The following is a 26,999-nucleotide window of genomic DNA, read 5'->3' as shown; positions in this document are numbered from 1 at the left end:
CAGACTGTGCCTCTCTCCCATGCTCGGTGTCCCAGCACCCATTTCTGGGAAGACTGTGCCTTTCTCCCTGGATCTGTGTCCCACCTCCCATTCCTGGGCTGACTCGGCCTCTATGCCAGGCTCTGGGCCAAGCACCCATTCCCGGGCTGACTGCGCCCCCTTCAGGCTCTGTGTCCCAGTTCACATTTTTGGGCTCAGCGTTCCTCTCTCCCAGGCTCTGTGTCCCAGCACCCATTCCTGGGCTGACTGTGCCTCTCTCCCTGGCTCTGTGTCCCAGCGCCCATTCCTAGGCTAACTGTGCCTCTCTCTCTGGCACTGTGTCCCAGCAGCCATTCCTGCTTTGACTGTGTCTCTGCCCGGCTCTGTGTCCCAGCACCCTTTCCTGGGCTGACTCTGCCTCCATGCCAGGCTCTTTATCCCAGCATCCATTCCTTGGCTGACTGTGCCTCTCTCCCTGGCTCTGTTTCCCAGCACCCATTCCTGTTCTCAGTGTTCCTCTCTCCCAGGCTCTGTGATCCAGCAGCCATTCCTGGGCTGACTCGGCTCCTTTTCAGTCTTGTGTCCCAGCACCCATTACTCGGCAGATAGCGTCTCTCTTGACTCTGTGTCCCAGCAGCCTTTCCTGGGCTGATTGTTCCTCTCTCCCTGGATCTGTGTCCCTGCACCCATACCTGGGCTTTCTTTGCCTCTCTCGCATGCTCTGTGTCCCAGCACCCATTCCTGGGCTCAGTGTTCCACTGTCCCAGGCTCTGAGTGCAAGCACCTATTCCTGGGCGGATTGTGCCTCTGTCCCATGCTCTTTGTCTAAGCACGCATTCCGGGGCTGGCTGCCCCCCCTTCATGCTTTTTCTCCAGCATCCAATTCCTGGGCTGACTGTGCGTCTCTCCCTATCTCTGTTTCCCACCACAGGTTCCTGGGCTCAGTGTTCCCCTCTCCCAGGCTCTGTTTCCGAGTACCCATTCCTGGGGTAACTGTGCCTCTCACCGTGGATCTGTGTCCCAGCACCCATTCCTGGGCTGACTCTGCCTCTTTTCCAGGATCTGTGTCCAAGCACCCACTCCTGGTCTGACTGTGCCTCTCTCCCAGGCTCTGTGTACCAGCACCCATTCCTGGGCTGACTCTGCCTCTAAGCCAGGCTCTGTGTCCCAGCACCCATTCCTGGGCTGAATGTGCCTCTAAGCCAGGCTCTGTGTCCCCGCACCCATTCCTGGGCTGACTGTGCCTCTGTCCCTGGATCTGTGTCCCAGCTCCCATTCCTGGGCAGACTGTGCCTCTCTCCCATGCTCGGTGTCCCAGCACCCATTTCTGGGAAGACTGTGCCTTTCTCCCTGGATCTGTGTCCCACCTCCCATTCCTGGGCTGACTCGGCCTCTATGCCAGGCTCTGGGCCAAGCACCCTTTCCCGGGCTGACTGCGCCCCCTTCAGGCTCTGTGTCCCAGGTCACATTTTTGGGCTCAGCGTTCCTCTCTCCCAGGCTCTGTGTCCCAGCACCCATTCCTGGGCTGACTGTGCCTCTCTCCCTGGCTCTGTGTCCCAGCGCCCATTCCTAGGCTAACTGTGCCTCTCTCTCTGGCACTGTGTCCCAGCAGCCATTCCTGCTTTGACTGTGTCTCTGCCCGGCTCTGTGTCCCAGCACCCTTTCCTGGGCTGACTCTGCCTCCATGCCAGGCTCTTTATCCCAGCACCCATTCCTTGGCTGACTGTGCCTCTCTCCCTGGCTCTGTTTCCCAGCACCCATTCCTGTTCTCAGAGTTCCTCTCTCCCAGGCTCCGTGTTCCAGCAGCCATTCCTGTTCTCAGTGTTCCTCTCTCCCAGGCTCTGTGATCCAGCAGCCATTCCTGGGCTGACTCGGCCCCTTTTCAGTCTTGTCTCCCAGCACCCATTACTCGGCAGATAGTGTCTCTCTTGGCTCTGTGTCCCAGCAGCCATTCCTGGGCTGATTGTTCCTCTCTCCCTGGATCTGTGTCCCTGCACCCATACCTGGGCTTACTTTGCCTCTCTCCCATGCTCTTTGTCTAAGCACGCACTCCAGGGCTGGCTGCCCCCCCTTCATGCTTTTTGTCCAGCTTCCAATTCCTGGGCTGACTGTGCCTCTCTCCCTATCTCTGTTTCCCAGCACAGGTTCCTGGGCTCAGTGTTCCTCTCTCCCAGGCTCTGTTTCCGAGTACCCATTCCTGGGCTAACTGTGCCTCTCACCGTGGATCTGTGTCCCAGCACCCATTCCAGGGCTGACTCTTCCTCTAAGCCAGGCTCTGTTTCCTAGCACCCACTCCTGGTCTGACTGTGCCTCTAAGCCAGGCTCTGTGTCCCAGCACCCATTCCAGGGCTGACTCTGCCTCTAAGCCAGGCTCTGTGTCCCAGCACCAATTCCTGGGCTGACTGTGCCTCTAAGCCAGGCTCTGTGTCCCCGCACCCATTCCTGGGCTGACTGTGCCTTTCTCCCTGGATCTGTGTCCCACCTCCCATTCCTGGGCTGACTCGGCCTCTATGCCAGGCTCTGGGCCAAGCACCCATTCCCGGGCTGACTGCGCCCCCTTCAGGCTCTGTGTCCCAGTTCACATTTTTTGGCTCAGCGTTCCTCTCTCCCAGGCTCTGTGTCCCAGCACCCATTCCTGGGCTGACTGTGCCTCTCTCCCTGGCTCTGTGTCCCAGTGCCCATTCCTAGGCTAACTGTGCCTCTCTCTCTGGCACTGTGTCCCAGCAGCCATTCCTGCTTTGACTGTGTCTCTGCCCGGCTCTGTGTCCCAGCACCCTTTCCTGGGCTGAGTCGGCCTCTATGCCAGGCTCTTTATCCAAGCACCCATTCCTTGGCTGACTGTGCCTCTCTCCCTGGCTCTGTTTCCCAGCACCCATTCCTGTTCTCAGTGTTCCTCTCTCCCAGGCTCTGTGTTCCAGCAGCCATTCCTGGCCTGACTCGGCCCCTTTTCAGTCTTGTGTCCCAGCACCCATTACTTGGCAGATAGTGTCTCTCTTGGCTCTGTGACCCAGCAGCATTTCCTGGGCTGATTGTTCCTCTCTCCCTGGATCTGTGTCCCTGCACCCATACCTGGGCTTACTTTGCCTCTCTCGCATGCTCTGTGTCCCAGCACCCATTCCTGGGCTCAGTGTTCCACTGTCCCAGGCTCTGAGTCCAAGCACCTATTCCTGGGCGGATTGTGCCTCTCTCCCATGCTCTTTGTCTAAGCACGCATTCCAGGGCTGGCTGCCCCCCCTTCATGCTTTTTGTCCAGCATCCAATTAATGGGCTGACTGTGCCTCTCTCCTTATCTCTGTTTCCCAGCACAGGTTCCTGGGCTCAGTGTTCCTCTCTCCCAGGCTCTGTTTCCGAGTACCCATTCCTGGGCTAACTGTGCCTCTCACCGTGGATCTGTGTCCCAGCACCCATTCCTGGGCTGACTCTGCCTCTTTTCCAGGATCTGTGTCCAAGCACCCACTCCTGGTCTGACTGTGCCTCTCTCCAAGGCTCTGTGTCCCAGCACCCATTCCTGGGCTGACTCTGCCTCTAAGCCAGGCTCTGTGTCCCAGCACCCATTCCTGGGCTGACTGTGCCTCTGTCCCTGGATCTGTGTCCCAGCTCCCATTCCTGGGCAGACTGTGCCTCTCTCCCATGCTCGGTGTCCCAGCACCCATTTCTGGGCTGACTGTGCCTTTCTCCCTGGATCTGTGTCCCACCTCCCATTCCTGGGCTGACTCGGCCTCTATGCCAGGCTCTGGGCCAAGCACCCATTCCCGGGCTGACTGCGCCCCCTTCAGGCTCTGTGTCCCAGTTCACATTTTTTGGCTCAGCGTTCCTCTCTCCCAGGCTCTGTGTCCCAGCACCCATTCCTGGGCTGACTGTGCCTCTCTCCCTGGCTCTGTGTCCCAGCGCCCATTCCTAGGCTAACTGTGCCTCTCTCTCTGGCACTGTGTCCCAGCAGCCATTCCTGCTTTGACTGTGTCTCTGCCCGGCTCTGTGTCCCAGCACCCTTTCCTGGGCTGAGTCTGCCTCTATGCCAGGCTCTTTATCCAAGCACCCATTCCTTGGCTGACTGTGCCTCTCTCCCTGGCTCTGTTTCCCAGCTCCCATTCCTGTTCTCAGTGTTCCTCTCTCCCAGGCTCTGTGTTCCAGCAGCCATTCGTGGGCTGACTGTTCCTCTCTTCCCGGATCTGTATCCCAGCACCCATTCCTGGGCTGACTGTGCCTCTGTCCCTGGATCTGTGTCCCAGCAGCCATTCCTGGGCTGATTGTTCCTCTCTCCCTGGATCTGTGTCCCTGCACATATACCTGGGCTCAGTGTTCCACTGTCGTCCCAGGCTCTGAGTCCAAGCACCTATTCCTGGGCGGATTGTGCCTCTCTCCCATGCTCTTTGTCTAAGCATGCATTCCAGGGCTGGCTGCCCCCCCCTTCATGCTTTTTGTCCAGCATCCAATTCCTGGGCTGACTGTGCCTCTCTCCCTATCTCTGTTTCCCAGCACAGGTTCCTGGGCTCAGTGTTCCTCTCTCCCAGGCTCTGTTTCCGAGTACCCGTTCCTGGGCTAACTGTGCCTCTCACCGTGGATCTGTGTCCCAGCACCCATTCCTGGGCTGACTCTGCCTCTTTTCCAGGATCTGTGTCCAAGCACCCACTCCTGGTCTGACTGTGCCTCTCTCCCAGGCTCTGTGTCCCAGCACCCATTCCTGGGCCGACTGTGCCTCTGTCCCTGGATCTGTGTCCCAGCTCCCATTCCTGGGCAGACTGTGCCTCTCTCCCATGCTCGGTGTCCCAGCACCCATTTCTGGGAAGACTGTGCCTTTCTCCCTGGATCTGTGTCCCACCTCCCATTCCTGGGCTGACTGTGCCTCTAAGCCAGGCTCTGTGTCCCCGCACCCATTCCTGGGCTGACTGTGCCTCTGTCCCTGGATCTGTGTCCCAGCTCCCATTCCTTGGCAGACTGTGCCTCTCTCCCATGCTCGGTGTCCCAGCACCCATTTCTGGGAAGACTGTGCCTTTCTCCCTGGATCTGTGTCCCACCTCCCATTCCTGGGCTGACTCGGCCTCTATGCCAGGCTCTGGGCCAAGCACCCATTCCCGGGCTGACTGCGCCCCCTTCAGGCTCTGTGTCCCAGTTCACATTTTTGGGCTCAGCGTTCCTCTCTCCCAGGCTCTGTGTCCCAGCACCCATTCCTGGGCTGACTGTGCCTCTCTCCCTGGCTCTGTGTCCCAGCGCCCATTCCTAGGCTAACTGTGCCTCTCTCTCTGGCACTGTGTCCCAGCAGCCATTCCTGCTTTGACTGTGTCTCTGCCCGGCTCTGTGTCCCAGCACCCTTTCCTGGGCTGACTCTGCCTCCATGCCAGGCTCTTTATCCAAGCATCCATTCCTTGGCTGACTGTGCCTCTCTCCCTGGCTCTGTTTCCCAGCACCCATTCCTGTTCTCAGTGTTCCTCTCTCCCAGGCTCTGTGTTCCAGCAGCCATTCCTGGGCTGACTGTTCCTCTCTTCCCGGATCTGTGTCCCAGCACCCATTCCTGGGCTGACTCGGCCCCTTTTCAGTCTTGTGTCCCAGCACCCATTACTGGGCAGATAGTGTCTCTCTTGGCTCTGTGTCCCAGCAGCCTTTCCTGGGCTGATTGTTCCTCTCTCCCTGGATCTGTGTCCCTGCACCCATACCTGGGCTTACTTTGCCTCTCTCGCATGCTCTGTGTCCCAGCACCCATTCCTGGGCTCAGTGTTTTACTGTCATCCCAGGCTCTGAGTCCAAGCACCTATTCCTGGGCGGATTGTGCCTCTCTCCCATGCTCTTTGTCTAAGCACGCATTCCAGGGCTGGCTGCCCCCCCTACATGATTTTTGTCCAGCATCCACTTCCTGGGCTGACTGTGCGTCTCTCCCTATCTCTGTTTCCCAGCACAGGTTCCTGGGCTCAGTGTTCCCCTCTCCCAGGCTCTGTTTCCGAGTACCCATTCCTGGGCTAACTGTGCCTCTCACCGTGGATCTGTGTCCCAGCACCCATTCCTGGGCTGACTCTGCCTCTTTTCCAGGATCTGTGTCCAAGCACCCACTCCTGGTCTGACTGTGCGTCTCTCCCAGGCTCTGTGTACCAGCACCCATTCCTGGGCTGACTCTGCCTCTAAGCCAGGCTCTGTGTCCCCGCACCCATTCCTGGGCTGACTGTGCCTCTGTCCCTGGATCTGTGTCCCAGCTCCCATTCCTTGGCAGACTGTGCCTCTCTCCCATGCTCGGTGTCCCAGCACCCATTTCTGGGAAGACTGTGCCTTTCTCCCTGGATCTGTGTCCCACCTCCCATTCCTGGGCTGACTCGGCCTCTATGCCAGGCTCTGGGCCAAGCACCCATTCCCGGGCTGACTGTGCCCCCTTCAGGCTCTGTGTCCCAATTCACATTTTTGGGCTCAGCGTTCCTCTCTCCCAGGCTCTGTGTCCCAGCACCCATTCCTGGGCTGACTGTGCCTCTCTCCCTGGCTCTGTGTCCCAGCGCCCATTCCTAGGCTAACTGTGCCTCTCTCTCTGGCACTGTGTCCCAGCAGCCATTCCTGCTTTGACTGTGTCTCTGCCCGGCTCTGTGTCCCAGCACCCTTTCCTGGGCTGACTCTGCCTCCATGCCAGGCTCTTTATCCAAGCATCCATTCCTTGGCTGACTGTGCCTCTCTCCCTGGCTCTGTTTCCCAGCACCCATTCCTGTTCTCAGTGTTCCTCTCTCCCAGGCTCTGTGATCCAGCAGCCATTCCTGGGCTGACTCGGCCCCTTTTCAGTCTTGTGTCCCAGCACCCATTACTCGGCAGATAGCGTCTCTCTTGGCTCTGTGTCCCAGCAGCCTTTCCTGGGCTGATTGTTCCTCTCTCCCTGGATCTGTGTCCCTGCACCCATACCTGGGCTTTCTTTGCCTCTCTCGCATGCTCTGTGTCCCAGCACCCATTCCTGGGCTCAGTGTTCCACTGTCCCAGGCTCTGAGTGCAAGCACCTATTCCTGGGCGGATTGTGCCTCTGTCCCATGCTCTTTGTCTAAGCACGCATTCCGGGGCTGGCTGCCCCCCCTTCATGCTTTTTCTCCAGCATCCAATTCCTGGGCTGACTGTGCGTCTCTCCCTATCTCTGTTTCCCAGCACAGGTTCCTGGGCTCAGTGTTCCTCTCTCCCAGGCTCTGTTTCTGAGTACCCATTCCTGGGCTAACTGTGCCTCTCACCGTGGATCTGTGTCCCAGCACCCATTCCTGGGCTGACTCTGCCTCTTTTCCAGGATCTGTGTCCAAGCACCCACTCCTGGTCTGACTGTGCCTCTCTCCCAGGCTCTGTGTCCCAGCACCCATTCCTGGGCTGACTCTGCCTCTAAGCCAGGCTCTGTGTCCCAGCACCCATTCCGGGGCTGACTGTGCCTCTGTCCCTGGATCTGTGTCCCAGCTCCCATTCCTGGGCAGACTGTGCCTCTCTCCCATGCTCGGTGTCCCAGCACCCATTTCTGGGCTGACTGTGCCTTTCTCCCTAGATCTGTGTCCCACCTCCCATTCCTGGGCTGACTCGGCCTCTATGCCAGGCTCTGGGCCAAGCACCCATTCCCGGGCTGACTGCGCCCCCTTCAGGCTCTGTGTCCCAGTTCACATTTTTGGGCTCAGCGTTCCTCTCTCCCAGGCTCTGTGTCCCAGCACCCATTCCTGGGCTGACTGTGCCTCTCTCCCTGGCTCTGTGTCCCAGCGCCCATTCCTAGGCTAACTGTGCCTCTCTCTCTGGCACTGTGTCCCAGCAGCCATTCCTGCTTTGACTGTGTCTCTGCCTGGCTCTGTGTCCCAGCACCCTTTCCTGGGCTGATGCTGCCTCTATGCCAGGCTCTTTATCCAAGCACCCATTCCTTGGCTGACTGTGCCTCTCTCCCTGGCTCTGTTTCCCAGCACCCATTCCTGTTCTCAGTGTTCCTCTCTCCCAGGCTCTGTGTTCCAGCAGCCATTCCTGGGCTGACTGTTCCTCTCTTCCCGGATCTGTGTCCCAGCACCCATTCCTGGCCTACTCGGCCCCTTTCCAGTCTTGTGTCCCAGCACCCATTACTCGGCAGATAGTGGCTCTCTTGGCTCTGTGTCCCAGCAGCCTTTCCTGGGCTGATTGTTCCTCTCTCCCTGGATCTGTGTCCCTGCACCCATACCTGGGCTTACTTTTCCCTCTCTCGCATGCTCTGTGTCCCAGCACCCATTCCTGGGCTCAGTGTTCCACTGTCATCCCAGGCTCTGAGTCCAAGCACCTATTCCTGGGCGGATTGTGCCTCTCTCCCATGCTCTTTGTCTAAGCACGCATTCCAGGGCTGGCTGCCCCCCCTTCATGCTTTTTGTCAAGCATCCACTTCCTGGGCTGACTGTGCCTCTCTCCCAGGCTCTGTTTCCGAGTACCCATTCCTGGGCTAACTGTGCCTCTCACCGTGGATCTGTGTCCCAGCACCCATTCCTGGGCTGACTCTGCCTCTTTTCCAGGATCTGTGTCCAAGCACCCACTCCTGGTCTGACTGTGCCTCTCTCCCAGGCTCTGTGTCCCAGCACCCATTCCTGGGCTGACTGTGCCTCTAAGCCAGGCTCTGTGTCCCCGCACCCATTCCTGGGCTGACTGTGCCTCTGTCCCTGGATCTGTGTCCCAGCTCCCATTCCTGGGCAGACTGTGCCTCTCTCCCATGCTCGGTGTCCCAGCACCCATTTCTGGGAAGACTGTGCCTTTCTCCCTGGATCTGTGTCCCACCTCCCATTCCTGGGCTGACTCGGCCTCTATGCCAGGCTCTGGGCCAAGCACCCATTCCCGGGCTAACTGCGCCCCCTTCAGGCTCTGTGTCCCAGGTCACATTTTTGGGCTCAGCGTTCCTCTCTCCCAGGCTCTGTGTCCCAGCACCCATTCCTGGGCTGACTGTGCCTCTCTCCCTGGCTCTGTGTCCCAGCGCCCATTCCTAGGCTAACTGTGCCTCTCTCTCTGGCACTGTGTCCCAGCAGCCATTCCTGCTTTGACTGTGTCTCTGCCCGGCTCTGTGTCCCAGCACCCTTTCCTGGGCTGACTCTGCCTCCATGCCAGGCTCTTTATCCAAGCATCCATTCCTTGGCTGACTGTGCCTCTCTCCCTGGCTCTGTTTCCCAGCACCCATTCCTGTTCTCAGTGTTCCTCTCTCCCAGGCTCTGTGATCCAGCAGCCATTCCTGGGCTGACTCGGCCCCTTTTCAGTCTTGTGTCCCAGCACCCATTACTCGGCAGATAGCGTCTCTCTTGGCTCTGTGTCCCAGCAGCCTTTCCTGGGCTGATTGTTCCTCTCTCCCTGGATCTGTGTCCCTGCACCCATACCTGGGCTTACTTTGCCTCTCTCGCATGCTCTGTGTCCCAGCACCCATTCCTGGGCTCAGTGTTTTACTGTCATCCCAGGCTCTGAGTCCAAGCACCTATTCCTGGGCGGATTGTGCCTCTGTCCCATGCTCTTTGTCTAAGCACGCATTCCGGGGCTGGCTGCCCCCCCTTCATGCTTTTTGTCCAGCATCCAATTCCTGGGCTGACTGTGCCTCTCTCCCTATCTCTGTTTCCCAGCACAGGTTCCTGGGCTCAGTGTTCCTCTCTCCCAGGCTCTGTTTCTGAGTACCCATTCCTGGGCTAACTGTGCCTCTCACCGTGGATCTGTGTCCCAGCACCCATTCCTGGGCTGACTCTGCCTCTTTTCCAGGATCTGTGTCCAAGCACCCACTCCTGGTCTGACTGTGCCTCTCTCCCAGGCTCTGTGTCCCAGCACCCATTCCTGGGCTGACTCTGCCTCTAAGCCAGGCTCTGTGTCCCAGCACCCATTCCGGGGCTGACTGTGCCTCTGTCCCTGGATCTGTGTCCCAGCTCCCATTCCTGGGCTGACTCGGCCTCTCTGCCAGGCTCTGGGCCAAGCACCCTTTCCCGGGCTGACTGCGCCCCCTTCAGGCTCTGTGTCCCAGTTCACATTTTTGGGCTCAGCGTTCCTCTCTCCCAGGCTCTGTGTCCCAGCACCCATTCCTAGGCTAACTGTGCCTCTCTCTCTGGCACTGTGTCCCAGCAGCCATTCCTGCTTTGACTGTGTCTCTGCCGGGCTCTGTGTCCCAGCACCCATTCCTTGGCTGACTGTGCCTCTCTCCCTGGCTCTGTTTCCCAGCACCCATTCCTGTTCTCAGTGTTCCTCTCTCCCAGGCTCTGTGTTCCAGCAGCCATTCCTGGGCTGACTGTTCCTCTCTTCCCGGATCTGTGTCCCAGCACCCATTCCTGGGCTGACTCGGCCCCTTTTCAGTCTTGTGTCCCAGCACCCATTACTCGGCAGATAGTGTCTCTCTTGGCTCTGTGTCCCAGCAGCCATTCCTGGGCTGATTGTTCCTCTCTCCCTGGATCTGTGTCCCTGCACCCATACCTGGGCTTACTTTGCCTCTCTCGCATGCTCTGTGTCCCAGCACCCATTCCTGGGCTCAGTGTTTTACTGTCATCCCAGGCTCTGAGTCCAAGCACCTATTCCTGGGCGGATTGTGCCTCTCTCCCATGCTCTTTGTCTAAGCACGCATTCCAGGGCTGGCTGCCCCCCCTACATGATTTTTGTCCAGCATCCACTTCCTGGGCTGACTGTGCGTCTCTCCCTATCTCTGTTTCCCACCACAGGTTCCTGGGCTCAGTGTTCCCCTCTCCCAGGCTCTGTTTCCGAGTACCCATTCCTGGGCTAACTGTGCCTCTCACCGTGGATCTGTGTCCCAGCACCCATTCCTGGGCTGACTCTGCCTCTTTTCCAGGATCTGTGTCCAAGCACCCACTCCTGGTCTGACTGTGCCTCTCTCCCAGGCTCTGTGTACCAGCACCCATTCCTGGGCTGACTCTGCCTCTAAGCCAGGCTCTGTGTCCCAGCACCCATTCCTGGGCTGACTGTGCCTCTAAGCCAGGCTCTGTGTCCCCGCACCCATTCCTGGGCTGACTGTGCCTTTCTCCCTGGATCTGTGTCCCAGCTCCCATTCCTTGGCAGACTGTGCCTCTCTCCCATGCTCGGTGTCCCAGCACCCATTTCTGGGAAGACTGTGCCTTTCTCCCTGGATCTGTGTCCCACCTCCCATTCCTGGGCTGACTCGGCCTCTATGCCAGGCTCTGGGCCAAGCACCCATTCCCGGGCTGACTGCGCCCCCTTCAGGCTCTGTGTCCCAGTTCACATTTTTGGGCTCAGCGTTCCTCTCTCCCAGGCTCTGTGTCCCAGCACCCATTCCTGGGCTGACTGTGCCTCTCTCCCTGGCTCTGTGTCCCAGCGCCCATTCCTAGGCTAACTGTGCCTCTCTCTCTGGCACTGTGTCCCAGCAGCCATTCCTGCTTTGACTGTGTCTCTGCCCGGCTCTGTGTCCCAGCACCCTTTCCTGGGCTGACTCTGCCTCCATGCCAGGCTCTTTATCCCAGCATCCATTCCTTGGCTGACTGTGCCTCTCTCCCTGGCTCTGTTTCCCAGCACCCATTCCTGTTCTCAGTGTTCCTCTCTCCCAGGCTCTGTGATCCAGCAGCCATTCCTGGGCTGACTCGGCCCCTTTTCAGTCTTGTGTCCCAGCACCCATTACTCGGCAGATAGCGTCTCTCTTGACTCTGTGTCCCAGCAGCCTTTCCTGGGCTGATTGTTCCTCTCTCCCTGGATCTGTGTCCCTGCACCCATACCTGGGCTTTCTTTGCCTCTCTCGCATGCTCTGTGTCCCAGCACCCATTCCTGGGCTCAGTGTTCCACTGTCCCAGGCTCTGAGTGCAAGCACCTATTCCTGGGCGGATTGTGCCTCTGTCCCATGCTCTTTGTCTAAGCACGCATTCCGGGGCTGGCTGCCCCCCCTTCATGCTTTTTCTCCAGCATCCAATTCCTGGGCTGACTGTGCGTCTCTCCCTATCTCTGTTTCCCACCACAGGTTCCTGGGCTCAGTGTTCCCCTCTCCCAGGCTCTGTTTCCGAGTACCCATTCCTGGGGTAACTGTGCCTCTCACCGTGGATCTGTGTCCCAGCACCCATTCCTGGGCTGACTCTGCCTCTTTTCCAGGATCTGTGTCCAAGCACCCACTCCTGGTCTGACTGTGCCTCTCTCCCAGGCTCTGTGTACCAGCACCCATTCCTGGGCTGACTCTGCCTCTAAGCCAGGCTCTGTGTCCCAGCACCCATTCCTGGGCTGAATGTGCCTCTAAGCCAGGCTCTGTGTCCCCGCACCCATTCCTGGGCTGACTGTGCCTCTGTCCCTGGATCTGTGTCCCAGCTCCCATTCCTGGGCAGACTGTGCCTCTCTCCCATGCTCGGTGTCCCAGCACCCATTTCTGGGAAGACTGTGCCTTTCTCCCTGGATCTGTGTCCCACCTCCCATTCCTGGGCTGACTCGGCCTCTATGCCAGGCTCTGGGCCAAGCACCCTTTCCCGGGCTGACTGCGCCCCCTTCAGGCTCTGTGTCCCAGGTCACATTTTTGGGCTCAGCGTTCCTCTCTCCCAGGCTCTGTGTCCCAGCACCCATTCCTGGGCTGACTGTGCCTCTCTCCCTGGCTCTGTGTCCCAGCGCCCATTCCTAGGCTAACTGTGCCTCTCTCTCTGGCACTGTGTCCCAGCAGCCATTCCTGCTTTGACTGTGTCTCTGCCCGTCTCTGTGTCCCAGCACCCTTTCCTGGGCTGACTCTGCCTCCATGCCAGGCTCTTTATCCCAGCACCCATTCCTTGGCTGACTGTGCCTCTCTCCCTGGCTCTGTTTCCCAGCACCCATTCCTGTTCTCAGAGTTCCTCTCTCCCAGGCTCCGTGTTCCAGCAGCCATTCCTGTTCTCAGTGTTCCTCTCTCCCAGGCTCTGTGATCCAGCAGCCATTCCTGGGCTGACTCGGCCCCTTTTCAGTCTTGTCTCCCAGCACCCATTACTCGGCAGATAGTGTCTCTCTTGGCTCTGTGTCCCAGCAGCCATTCCTGGGCTGATTGTTCCTCTCTCCCTGGATCTGTGTCCCTGCACCCATACCTGGGCTTACTTTGCCTCTCTCCCATGCTCTTTGTCTAAGCACGCACTCCAGGGCTGGCTGCCCCCCCTTCATGCTTTTTGTCCAGCTTCCAATTCCTGGGCTGACTGTGCCTCTCTCCCTATCTCTGTTTCCCAGCACAGGTTCCTGGGCTCAGTGTTCCTCTCTCCCAGGCTCTGTTTCCGAGTACCCATTCCTGGGCTAACTGTGCCTCTCACCGTGGATCTGTGTCCCAGCACCCATTCCAGGGCTGACTCTTCCTCTAAGCCAGGCTCTGTTTCCTAGCACCCACTCCTGGTCTGACTGTGCCTCTAAGCCAGGCTCTGTGTCCCAGCACCCATTCCAGGGCTGACTCTGCCTCTAAGCCAGGCTCTGTGTCCCAGCACCAATTCCTGGGCTGACTGTGCCTCTAAGCCAGGCTCTGTGTCCCCGCACCCATTCCTGGGCTGACTGTGCCTTTCTCCCTGGATCTGTGTCCCACCTCCCATTCCTGGGCTGACTCGGCCTCTATGCCAGGCTCTGGGCCAAGCACCCATTCCCGGGCTGACTGCGCCCCCTTCAGGCTCTGTGTCCCAGTTCACATTTTTTGGCTCAGCGTTCCTCTCTCCCAGGCTCTGTGTCCCAGCACCCATTCCTGGGCTGACTGTGCCTCTCTCCCTGGCTCTGTGTCCCAGTGCCCATTCCTAGGCTAACTGTGCCTCTCTCTCTGGCACTGTGTCCCAGCAGCCATTCCTGCTTTGACTGTGTCTCTGCCCGGCTCTGTGTCCCAGCACCCTTTCCTGGGCTGAGTCGGCCTCTATGCCAGGCTCTTTATCCAAGCACCCATTCCTTGGCTGACTCTGCCTCTCTCCCTGGCTCTGTTTCCCAGCACCCATTCCTGTTCTCAGTGTTCCTCTCTCCCAGGCTCTGTGTTCCAGCAGCCATTCCTGGCCTGACTCGGCCCCTTTTCAGTCTTGTGTCCCAGCACCCATTACTTGGCAGATAGTGTCTCTCTTGGCTCTGTGACCCAGCAGCATTTCCTGGGCTGATTGTTCCTCTCTCCCTGGATCTGTGTCCCTGCACCCATACCTGGGCTTACTTTGCCTCTCTCGCATGCTCTGTGTCCCAGCACCCATTCCTGGGCTCAGTGTTCCACTGTCCCAGGCTCTGAGTCCAAGCACCTATTCCTGGGCGGATTGTGCCTCTCTCCCATGCTCTTTGTCTAAGCACGCATTCCAGGGCTGGCTGCCCCCCCTTCATGCTTTTTGTCCAGCATCCAATTAATGGGCTGACTGTGCCTCTCTCCTTATCTCTGTTTCCCAGCACAGGTTCCTGGGCTCAGTGTTCCTCTCTCCCAGGCTCTGTTTCCGAGTACCCATTCCTGGGCTAACTGTGCCTCTCACCGTGGATCTGTGTCCCAGCACCCATTCCTGGGCTGACTCTGCCTCTTTTCCAGGATCTGTGTCCAAGCACCCACTCCTGGTCTGACTGTGCCTCTCTCCAAGGCTCTGTGTCCCAGCACCCATTCCTGGGCTGACTCTGCCTCTAAGCCAGGCTCTGTGTCCCAGCACCCATTCCTGGGCTGACTGTGCCTCTGTCCCTGGATCTGTGTCCCAGCTCCCATTCCTGGGCAGACTGTGCCTCTCTCCCATGCTCGGTGTCCCAGCACCCATTTCTGGGCTGACTGTGCCTTTCTCCCTGGATCTGTGTCCCACCTCCCATTCCTGGGCTGACTCGGCCTCTATGCCAGGCTCTGGGCCAAGCACCCATTCCCGGGCTGACTGCGCCCCCTTCAGGCTCTGTGTCCCAGTTCACATTTTTTGGCTCAGCGTTCCTCTCTCCCAGGCTCTGTGTCCCAGCACCCATTCCTGGGCTGACTGTGCCTCTCTCCCTGGCTCTGTGTCCCAGCGCCCATTCCTAGGCTAACTGTGCCTCTCTCTCTGGCACTGTGTCCCAGCAGCCATTCCTGCTTTGACTGTGTCTCTGCCCGGCTCTGTGTCCCAGCACCCTTTCCTGGGCTGAGTCTGCCTCTATGCCAGGCTCTTTATCCAAGCACCCATTCCTTGGCTGACTGTGCCTCTCTCCCTGGCTCTGTTTCCCAGCTCCCATTCCTGTTCTCAGTGTTCCTCTCTCCCAGGCTCTGTGTTCCAGCAGCCATTCGTGGGCTGACTGTTCCTCTCTTCCCGGATCTGTATCCCAGCACCCATTCCTGGGCTGACTGTGCCTCTGTCCCTGGATCTGTGTCCCAGCAGCCATTCCTGGGCTGATTGTTCCTCTCTCCCTGGATCTGTGTCCCTGCACATATACCTGGGCTCAGTGTTCCACTGTCGTCCCAGGCTCTGAGTCCAAGCACCTATTCCTGGGCGGATTGTGCCTCTCTCCCATGCTCTTTGTCTAAGCATGCCTTCCAGGGCTGGCTGCCCCCCCCTTCATGCTTTTTGTCCAGCATCCAATTCCTGGGCTGACTGTGCCTCTCTCCCTATCTCTGTTTCCCAGCACAGGTTCCTGGGCTCAGTGTTCCTCTCTCCCAGGCTCTGTTTCCGAGTACCCGTTCCTGGGCTAACTGTGCCTCTCACCGTGGATCTGTGTCCCAGCACCCATTCCTGGGCTGACTCTGCCTCTTTTCCAGGATCTGTGTCCAAGCACCCACTCCTGGTCTGACTGTGCCTCTCTCCCAGGCTCTGTGTCCCAGCACCCATTCCTGGGCCGACTGTGCCTCTGTCCCTGGATCTGTGTCCCAGCTCCCATTCCTGGGCAGACTGTGCCTCTCTCCCATGCTCGGTGTCCCAGCACCCATTTCTGGGAAGACTGTGCCTTTCTCCCTGGATCTGTGTCCCACCTCCCATTCCTGGGCTGACTGTGCCTCTAAGCCAGGCTCTGTGTCCCCGCACCCATTCCTGGGCTGACTGTGCCTCTGTCCCTGGATCTGTGTCCCAGCTCCCATTCCTTGGCAGACTGTGCCTCTCTCCCATGCTCGGTGTCCCAGCACCCATTTCTGGGAAGACTGTGCCTTTCTCCCTGGATCTGTGTCCCACCTCCCATTCCTGGGCTGACTCGGCCTCTATGCCAGGCTCTGGGCCAAGCACCCATTCCCGGGCTGACTGCGCCCCCTTCAGGCTCTGTGTCCCAGTTCACATTTTTTGGCTCAGCGTTCCTCTCTCCCAGGCTCTGTGTCCCAGCACCCATTCCTGGGCTGACTGTGCCTCTCTCCCTGGCTCTGTGTCCCAGCGCCCATTCCTAGGCTAACTGTGCCTCTCTCTCTGGCACTGTGTCCCAGCAGCCATTCCTGCTTTGACTGTGTCTCTGCCCGGCTCTGTGTCCCAGCACCCTTTCCTGGGCTGACTCTGCCTCCATGCCAGGCTCTTTATCCAAGCATCCATTCCTTGGCTGACTGTGCCTCTCTCCCTGGCTCTGTTTCCCAGCACCCATTCCTGTTCTCAGTGTTCCTCTCTCCCAGGCTCTGTGATCCAGCAGCCATTCCTGGGCTGACTCGGCCCCTTTTCAGTCTTGTGTCCCAGCACCCATTACTCTGCAGATAGCGTCTCTCTTGACTCTGTGTCCCAGCAGCCTTTCCTGGGCTGATTGTTCCTCTCTCCCGGGATCTGTGTCCCTGCACCCATACCTGGGCTTTCTTTGCCTCTCTCGCATGCTCTGTGTCCCAGCACCCATTCCTGGGCTCAGTGTTCCACTGTCCCAGGCTCTGAGTGCAAGCACCTATTCCTGGGCGGATTGTGCCTCTGTCCCATGCTCTTTGTCTAAGCACGCATTCCGGGGCTGGCTGCCCCCCCTTCATGCTTTTTGTCCAGCATCCAATTCCTGGGCTGACTGTGCCTCTCTCCCTATCTCTGTTTCCCAGCACAGGTTCCTGGGCTCAGTGTTCCTCTCTCCCAGGCTCTGTTTCTGAGTACCCATTCCTGGGCTAACTGTGCCTCTCACCGTGGATCTGTGTCCCAGCACCCATTCCTGGGCTGACTCTGCCTCTTTTCCAGGATCTGTGTCCAAGCACCCACTCCTGGTTTGACTGTGCCTCTCTCCCAGGCTCTGTGTCCCAGCACCCATTCCAGGTCTGACTGTGCCTCTAAGCCAGGCTCTGTGTCCCAGCACCCATTCCGGGGCTGACTGTGCCTCTGTCCCTGGATCTGTGTCCCAGCTCCCATTCCTGGGCAGACTGTGCCTCTCTCCCATGCTCGGTGTCCCAGCACCCATTTCTGGGCTGACTGTGCCTTTCTCCCTGGATCTGTGTCCCACCTCCCATTCCTGGGCTGACTCGGCCTCTATGCCAGGCTCTGGGCCAAGCACCCATTCCCGGGCTGACTGCGCCCCCTTCAGGCTCTGTGTCCCAGTTCACATTTTTGGGCTCAGCGTTCCTCTCTCCCAGGCTCTGTGTCCCAGCACCCATTCCTAGGCTAACTGTGCCTCTCTCTCTGGCACTGTGTCCCAGCAGCCATTCCTGCTTTGACTGTGTCTCTGCCCGTCTCTGTTTCCCAGCACCCTTTCCTGGGCTGACTCTGCCTCTATGCCAGGCTCTTTATCCATGCACCCATTCCTTGGCTGACTGTGCCTCTCTCCCTGGCTCTGTTTCCCAGCACCCATTCCTGTTCTCAGTGTTCCTCTCTCCCAGGCTCTGTGTCCCAGCACCCATTCCTGGGCTGACTCGGCCCCTTTTCAGTCTTGTGTCCCAGCACCCATTACTCGGCAGATAGTGTCTCTCTTGGCTCTGTGTCCCAGCAGCCTTTCCTGGGCTGATTGTTCCTCTCTCCCTGGATCTGTGTCCCTGCACCCATACCTGGGCTTACTTTGCCTCTCTCGCATGCTCTGTGTCCCAGCACCCATTCCTGGGCTCAGTGTTTTACTGTCATCCCAGGCTCTGAGTCCAAGCACCTATTCCTGGGCGGATTGTGCCTCTCTCCCATGCTCTTTGTCTAAGCACGCATTCCAGGGCTGGCTGCCCCCCCTACATGATTTTTGTCCAGCATCCACTTCCTGGGCTGACTGTGCGTCTCTCCCTATCTCTGTTTCCCACCACAGGTTCCTGGGCTCAGTGTTCCCCTCTCCCAGGCTCTGTTTCCGAGTACCCATTCCTGGGCTAACTGTGCCTCTCTCCGTGGATCTGTGTCCCAGCACCCATTCCTGGGCTGACTCTGCCTCTTTTCCAGGATCTGTGTCCAAGCACCCACTCCTGGTCTGACTGTGCCTCTCTCCCAGGCTCTGTGTACCAGCACCCATTCCTGGGCTGACTCTGCCTCTAAGCCAGGCTCTGTGTCCCAGCACCCATTCCTGGGCTGACTGTGCCTCTAAGCCAGGCTCTGTGTCCCCGCACCCATTCCTGGGCTGACTGTGCCTCTGTCCCTGGATCTGTGTCCCAGCTCCCATTCCTGGGCAGACTGTGCCTCTCTCCCATGCTCGGTGTCCCAGCACCCATTTCTGGGAAGACTGTGCCTTTCTCCCTGGATCTGTGTCCCACCTCCCATTCCTGGGCTGACTCGGCCTCTATGCCAGGCTCTGGGCCAAGCACCCATTCCCGGGCTGACTGCGCCCCCTTCAGGCTCTGTGTCCCAGTTCACATTTTTGGGCTCAGCGTTCCTCTCTCCCAGGCTCTGTGTCCCAGCACCCATTCCTGGGCTGACTGTGCCTCTCTCCCTGGCTCTGTGTCCCAGCGCCCATTCCTAGGCTAACTGTGCCTCTCTCTCTGGCACTGTGTCCCAGCAGCCATTCCTGCTTTGACTGTGTCTCTGCCCGGCTCTGTGTCCCAGCACCCTTTCCTGGGCTGACTCTGCCTCCATGCCAGGCTCTTTATCCAAGCATCCATTCCTTGGCTGACTGTGCCTCTCTCCCTGGCTCTGTTTCCCAGCACCCATTCCTGTTCTCAGTGTTCCTCTCTCCCAGGCTCTGTGATCCAGCAGCCTATCCTGGGCTGACTCGGCCCCTTTTCAGTCTTGTGTCCCAGCACCCATTACTCGGCAGATAGCGTCTCCCTTGGCTCTGTGTCCCAGCAGCCTTTCCTGGGCTGATTGTTCCTCTCTCCCTGGATCTGTGTCCCTGCACCCATACCTGGGCTTTCTTTGCCTCTCTCGCATGCTCTGTGTCCCAGCACCCATTCCTGGGCTCAGTGTTCCACTGTCCCAGGCTCTGAGTGCAAGCACCTATTCCTGGGCGGATTGTGCCTCTGTCCCATGCTCTTTGTCTAAGCACGCATTCCGGGGCTGGCTGCCCCCCCTTCATGCTTTTTGTCCAGCATCCAATTCCTGGGCTGACTGTGCCTCTCTCCCTATCTCTGTTTCCCAGCACAGGTTCCTGGGCTCAGTGTTCCTCTCTCCCAGGCTCTGTTTCTGAGTACCCATTCCTGGGCTAACTGTGCCTCTCACCGTGGATCTGTGTCCCAGCACCCATTCCTGGGCTGACTCTGCCTCTTTTCCAGGATCTGTGTCCAAGCACCCACTCCTGGTCTGACTGTGCCTCTCTCCCAGGCTCTGTGTCCCAGCACCCATTCCTGGGCTGACTCTGCCTCTAAGCCAGGCTCTGTGTCCCAGCACCCATTCCGGGGCTGACTGTGCCTCTGTCCCTGGATCTGTGTCCCAGCTCCCATTCCTGGGCAGACTGTGCCTCTCTCCCATGCTCGGTGTCCCAGCACCCATTTCTGGGCTGACTGTGCCTTTCTCCCTGGATCTGTGTCCCACCTCCCATTCCTGGGCTGACTCGGCCTCTATGCCAGGCTCTGGGCCAAGCACCCATTCCCGGGCAGACTGCGCCCCCTTCAGGCTCTGTGTCCCAGTTCACATTTTTGGGCTCAGCGTTCCTCTCTCCCAGGCTCTGTGTCCCAGCACCCATTCCTAGGCTAACTGTGCCTCTCTCTCTGGCACTGTGTCCCAGCAGCCATTCCTGCTTTGACTGTGTCTCTGCCGGGCTCTGTGTCCCAGCACCCTTTCCTGGGCTGACTCTGCCTCTATGCCAGGCTCTTTATCCAAGCACCCATTCCTTGGCTGACTGTGCCTCTCTCCCTGGCTCTGTTTCCCAGCACCCATTCCTGTTCTCAGTGTTCCTCTCTCCCAGGCTCTGTGTTCCAGCAGCCATTCCTGGGCTGACTGTTCCTCTCTTCCCGGATCTGTGTCCCAGCACCCATTCCTGGGCTGACTCGGCCCCTTTTCAGTCTTGTGTCCCAGCACCCATTACTCGGCAGATAGTGTCTCTCTTGGCTCTGTGTCCCAGCAGCCATTCCTGGGCTGATTGTTCCTCTCTCCCTGGATCTGTGTCCCTGCACCCATACCTGGGCTTACTTTGCCTCTCTCGCATGCTCTGTGTCCCAGCACCCATTCCTGGGCTCAGTGTTTTACTGTCATCCCAGGCTCTGAGTCCAAGCACCTATTCCTGGGCGGATTGTGCCTCTCTCCCATGCTCTTTGTCTAAGCACGCATTCCGGGGCTGGCTGCCCCCCCTACATGATTTTTGTCCAGCATCCACTTCCTGGGCTGACTGTGCGTCTCTCCCTATCTCTGTTTCCCAGCACAGGTTCCTGGGCTCAGTGTTCCCCTCTCCCAGGCTCTGTTTCCGAGTACCCATTCCTGGGCTAACTGTGCCTCTCACCGTGGATCTGTGTCCCAGCACCCATTCCTGGGCTGACTCTGCCTCTTTTCCAGGATCTGTGTCCAAGCACCCACTCCTGGTCTGACTGTGCCTCTCTCCCAGGCTCTGTGTACCAGCACCCATTCCTGGGCTGACTCTGCCTCTAAGCCAGGCTCTGTGTCCCAGCACCCATTCCTGGGCTGACTGTGCCTCTAAGCCAGGCTCTGTGTCCCCGCACCCATTCCTGGGCTGACTGTGCCTCTGTCCCTGGATCTGTGTCCCAGCTCCTATTCCTTGGCAGACTGTGCCTCTCTCCCATGCTCGGTGTCCCAGCACCCATTTCTGGGAAGACTGTGCCTTTCTCCCTGGATCTGTGTCCCACCTCCCATTCCTGGGCTGACTCGGCCTCTATGCCAGGCTTTGGGCCAAGCACCCATTCCAGAGCTGACTGCGCCCCCTTCAGGCTCTGTGTCCCCGTTCACATTTTTGGGCTCAGCGTTCCTCTCTCCCAGGCTCTGTGTCCCAGCACCCATTCCTGGGCTGACTGTGCCTCTCTCCCTGGCTCTGTGTCCCAGCGCCCATTCCTAGGCTAACTGTGCCTCTCTCTCTGGCACTGTGTCCCAGCATCCATTCCTGCTTTGACTGTGTCTCTGCCCGGCTCTGTGTCCCAGCACCCTTTCCTGGGCTGACTCTGCCTCCATGCCAGGCTCTTTATCCAAGCATCCATTCCTTGGCTGACTGTGCCTCTCTCCCTGGCTCTGTTTCCCAGCACCCATTCCTGTTCTCAGTGTTCCTCTCTCCCAGGCTCTGTGATCCAGCAGCCATTCCTGGGCTGACTCGGCCCCTTTTCAGTCTTGTGTCCCAGCACCCATTACTCGGCAGATAGCGTCTCTCTTGACTCTGTGTCCCAGCAGCCTTTCCTGGGCTGATTGTTCCTCTCTCCCTGGATCTGTGTCCCTGCACCCATACCTGGGCTTTCTTTGCCTCTCTCGCATGCTCTGTGTCCCAGCACCCATTCCTGGGCTCAGTGTTCCACTGTCCCAGGCTCTGAGTGCAAGCACCTATTCCTGGGCGGATTGTGCCTCTGTCCCATGCTCTTTGTCTAAGCACGCATTCCGGGGCTGGCTGCCCCCCCTTCATGCTTTTTGTCCAGCATCCAATTCCTGGGCTGACTGTGCCTCTCTCCCTATCTCTGTTTCCCAGCACAGGTTCCTGGGCTCAGTGTTCCTCTCTCCCAGGCTCTGTTTCTGAGTACCCATTCCTGGGCTAACTGTGCCTCTCACCGTGGATCTGTGTCCCAGCACCCATTCCTGGGCTGACTCTGCCTCTTTTCCAGGATCTGTGTCCAAGCACCCACTCCTGGTCTGACTGTGCCTCTCTCCCAGGCTCTGTGTCCCAGCACCCATTCCTGGGCTGACTCTGCCTCTAAGCCAGGCTCTGTGTCCCAGCACCCATTCCGGGGCTGACTGTGCCTCTGTCCCTGGATCTGTGTCCCAGCTCCCATTCCTGGGCAGACTGTGCCTCTCTCCCATGCTCGGTGTCCCAGCACCCATTTCTGGGCTGACTGTGCCTTTCTCCCTGGATCTGTGTCCCACCTCCCATTCCTGGGCTGACTCGGCCTCTATGCCAGGCTCTGGGCCAAGCACCCATTCCCGGGCTGACTGCGCCCCCTTCAGGCTCTGTGTCCCAGTTCACATTTTTGGGCTCAGCGTTCCTCTCTCCCAGGCTCTGTGTCCCAGCACCCATTCCTAGGCTAACTGTGCCTCTCTCTCTGGCACTGTGTCCCAGCAGCCATTCCTGCTTTGACTGTGTCTCTGCCCGGCTCTGTGTCCCAGCACCCTTTCCTGGGCTGACTCTGCCTCTATGCCAGGCTCTTTATCCAAGCACCCATTCCTTGGCTGACTGTGCCTCTCTCCCTGGCTCTGTTTCCCAGCACCCATTCCTGTTCTCAGTGTTCCTCTCTCCCAGGCTCTGTGTTCCAGCAGCCATTCCTGGGCTGACTGTTCCTCTCTTCCCGGATCTGTGTCCCAGCACCCATTCCTGGGCTGACTCGGCCCCTTTTCAGTCTTGTGTCCCAGCACCCATTACTCGGCAGATAGTGTCTCTCTTGGCTCTGTGTCCCAGCAGCCATTCCTGGGCTGATTGTTCCTCTCTCCCTGGATCTGTGTCCCTGCACCCATACCTGGGCTTACTTTGCCTCTCTCGCATGCTCTGTGTCCCAGCACCCATTCCTGGGCTCAGTGTTTTACTGTCATCCCAGGCTCTGAGTCCAAGCACCTATTCCTGGGCGGATTGTGCCTCTCTCCCATGCTCTTTGTCTAAGCACGCATTCCAGGGCTGGCTGCCCCCCCTACATGATTTTTGCCCAGCATCCACTTCCTGGGCTGACTGTGCGTCTCTCCCTATCTCTGTTTCCCAGCACAGGTTCCTGGGCTCAGTGTTCCCCTCTCCCAGGCTCTGTTTCCGAGTACCCATTCCTGGGCTAACTGTGCCTCTCACCGTGGATCTGTGTCCCAGCACCCATTCCTGGGCTGACTCTGCCTCTTTTCCAGGATCTGTGTCCAAGCACCCACTCCTGGTCTGACTGTGCCTCTCTCCCAGGCTCTGTGTACCAGCACCCATTCCTGGGCTGACTCTGCCTCTAAGCCAGGCTCTGTGTCCCAGCACCCATTCCTGGGGTGACTGTGCCTCTAAGCCAGGCTCTGTGTCCCCGCACCCATTCCTGGGCTGACTGTGCCTCTGTCCCTGGATCTGTGTCCCAGCTCCCATTCCTTGGCAGACTGTGCCTCTCTCCCATGCTCGGTGTCCCAGCACCCATTTCTGGGAAGACTGTGCCTTTCTCCCTGGATCTGTGTCCCACCTCCCATTCCTGGGCTGACTCGGCCTCTATGCCAGGCTCTGGGCCAAGCACCCATTCCCGGGCTGACTGCGCCCCCTTCAGGCTCTGTGTCCCAGTTCACATTTTTGGGCTCAGCGTTCCTCTCTCCCAGGCTCTGTGTCCCAGCACCCATTCCTGGGCTGACTGTGCCTCTCTCCCTGGCTCTGTGTCCCAGCGCCCATTCCTAGGCTAACTGTGCCTCTCTCTCTGGCACTGTGTCCCAGCAGCCATTCCTGCTTTGACTGTGTCTCTGCCCGGCTCTGTGTCCCAGCACCCTTTCCTGGGCTGACTCTGCCTCCATGCCAGGCTCTTTATCCAAGCATCCATTCCTTGGCTGACTGTGCCTCTCTCCCTGGCTCTGTTTCCCAGCACCCATTCCTGTTCTCAGTGTTCCTCTCTCCCAGGCTCTGTGATCCAGCAGCCATTCCTGGGCTGACTCGGCCCCTTTTCAGTCTTGTGTCCCAGCACCCATTACTCGGCAGATAGCGTCTCTCTTGACTCTGTGTCCCAGCAGCCTTTCCTGGGCTGATTGTTCCTCTCTCCCTGGATCTGTGTCCCTGCACCCATACCTGGGCTTTCTTTGCCTCTCTCGCATGCTCTGTGTCCCAGCACCCATTCCTGGGCTCAGTGTTCCACTGTCCCAGGCTCTGAGTGCAAGCACCTATTCCTGGGCGGATTGTGCCTCTGTCCCATGCTCTTTGTCTAAGCACGCATTCCGGGGCTGGCTGCCCCCCCTTCATGCTTTTTGTCCAGCATCCAATTCCTGGGCTGACTGTTCCTCTCTCCCTATCTCTGTTTCCCAGCACAGGTTCCTGGGCTCAGTGTTCCTCTCTCCCAGGCTCTGTTACTGAGTACCCATTCCTGGGCTAACTGTGCCTCTCACCGTGGATCTGTGTCCCAGCACCCATTCCTGGGCTGACTCTGCCTCTTTTCCAGGATCTGTGTCCAAGCACCCACTCCTGGTCTGACTGTGCCTCTCTCCCAGGCTCTGTGTCCCAGCACCCATTCCTGGGCTGACTCTGCCTCTAAGCCAGGCTCTGTGTCCCAGCACCCATTCCGGGGCTGACTGTGCCTCTGTCCCTGGATCTGTGTCCCAGCTCCCATTCCTGGGCAGACTGTGCCTCTCTCCCATGCTCGGTGTCCCAGCACTCATTTCTGGGCTGACTGTGCCTTTCTCCCTGGATCTGTGTCCCACCTCCCATTCCTGGGCTGACTTGGCCTCTATGCCAGGCTCTGGGCCAAGCACCCATTCCCAGGCTGACTGCGCCCCCTTCAGGCTCTGTGTCCCAGTTCACATTTTTGGGCTCAGCGTTCCTCTCTCCCAGGCTCTGTGTCCCAGCACCCATTCCTAGGCTAACTGTGCCTCTCTCTCTGGCACTGTGTCCCAGCAGCCATTCCTGCTTTGACTGTGTCTCTGCCCGGCTCTGTGTCCCAGCACCCTTTCCTGGGCTGAGTCGGCCTCTATGCCAGGCTCTTTATCCAAGCACCCATTCCTTGGCTGACTGTGCCTCTCTCCCTGGCTCTGTTTCCCAGCACCCATTCCTGTTCTCAGTGTTCCTCTCTCCCAGGCTCTGTGTTCCAGCAGCCATTCCTGGGCTGACTGTTCCTCTCTTCCCGGATCTGTGTCCCAGCACCCATTCCTGGGCTGACTCGGCCCCTTTTCAGTCTTGTGTCCCAGCACCCATTACTGGGCAGATAGTGTCTCTCTTGGCTCTGTGTCCCAGCAGCCATTCCTGGGCTGATTGTTCCTCTCTCCCTGGATCTGTGTCCCTGCACCCATACCTGGGCTTACTTTGCCTCTCTCGCATGCTCTGTGTCCCAGCACCCATTCCTGGGCTCAGTGTTTTACTGTCATCCCAGGCTCTGAGTCCAAGCACCTATTCCTGGGCGGATTGTGCCTCTCTCCCATGCTCTTTGTCTAAGCACGCATTCCAGGGCTGGCTGCCCCCCCTACATGATTTTTGTCCAGCATCCACTTCCTGGGCTGACTGTGCGTCTCTCCCTATCTCTGTTTCCCAGCACAGGTTCCTGGGCTCAGTGTTCCCCTCTCCCAGGCTCTGTTTCCGAGTACCCATTCCTGGGCTAACTGTGCCTCTCACCGTGGATCTGTGTCCCAGCACCCATTCCTGGGCTGACTCTGCCTCTTTTCCCGGATCTGTGTCCAAGCACCCACTCCTGGTCTGACTGTGCGTCTCTCCCAGGCTCTGTGTACCAGCACCCATTCCTGGGCTGACTCTGCCTCTAAGCCAGGCTCTGTGTCCCCGCACCCATTCCTGGGCTGACTGTGCCTCTGTCCCTGGATCTGTGTCCCAGCTCCCATTCCTTGGCAGACTGTGCCTCTCTCCCATGCTCGGTGTCCCAGCACCCATTTCTGGGAAGACTGTGCCTTTCTCCCTGGATCTGTGTCCCACCTCCCATTCCTGGGCTGACTCGGCCTCTATGCCAGGCTCTGGGCCAAGCACCCATTCCCGGGCTGACTGTGCCCCCTTCAGGCTCTGTGTCCCAATTCACATTTTTGGGCTCAGCGTTCCTCTCTCCCAGGCTCTGTGTCCCAGCACCCATTCCTGGGCTGACTGTGCCTCTCTCCCTGGCTCTGTGTCCCAGCGCCCATTCCTAGGCTAACTGTGCCTCTCTCTCTGGCACTGTGTCCCAGCAGCCATTCCTGCTTTGACTGTGTCTCTGCCCGGCTCTGTGTCCCAGCACCCTTTCCTGGGCTGACTCTGCCTCCATGCCAGGCTCTTTATCCAAGCATCCATTCCTTGGCTGACTGTGCCTCTCTCCCTGGCTCTGTTTCCCAGCACCCATTCCTGTTCTCAGTGTTCCTCTCTCCCAGGCTCTGTGATCCAGCAGCCATTCCTGGGCTGACTCGGCCCCTTTTCAGTCTTGTGTCCCAGCACCCATTACTCGGCAGATAGCGTCTCTCTTGGCTCTGTGTCCCAGCAGCCTTTCCTGGGCTGATTGTTCCTCTCTCCCTGGATCTGTGTCCCTGCACCCATACCTGGGCTTTCTTTGCCTCTCTCGCATGCTCTGTGTCCCAGCACCCATTCCTGGGCTCAGTGTTCCACTGTCCCAGGCTCTGAGTGCAAGCACCTATTCCTGGGCGGATTGTGCCTCTGTCCCATGCTCTTTGTCTAAGCACGCATTCCGGGGCTGGCTGCCCCCCCTTCATGCTTTTTCTCCAGCATCCAATTCCTGGGCTGACTGTGCCTCTCTCCCTATCTCTGTTTCCCAGCACAGGTTCCTGGGCTCAGTGTTCCTCTCTCCCAGGCTCTGTTTCTGAGTACCCATTCCTGGGCTAACTGTGCCTCTCACCGTGGATCTGTGTCCCAGCACCCATTCCTGGGCTGACTCTGCCTCTTTTCCAGGATCTGTGTCCAAGCACCCACTCCTGGTCTGACTGTGCCTCTCTCCCAGGCTCTGTGTACCAGCACCCATTCCTGGGCTGACTCTGCCTCTAAGCCAGGCTCTGTGTCCCAGCACCCATTCCGGGGCTGACTGTGCCTCTGTCCCTGGATCTGTGTCCCAGCTCCCATTCCTGGGCAGACTGTGCCTCTCTCCCATGCTCGGTGTCCCAGCACCCATTTCTGGGCTGACTGTGCCTTTCTCCCTAGATCTGTGTCCCACCTCCCATTCCTGGGCTGACTCGACCTCTATGCCAGGCTCT

This window comes from Zonotrichia albicollis, chromosome W, assembly GCF_047830755.1.
Source record: "Zonotrichia albicollis isolate bZonAlb1 chromosome W, bZonAlb1.hap1, whole genome shotgun sequence".
Taxonomy (NCBI): Eukaryota; Metazoa; Chordata; class Aves; order Passeriformes; family Passerellidae; genus Zonotrichia; species Zonotrichia albicollis.
This window is presented reverse-complemented; position numbering follows the sequence as displayed.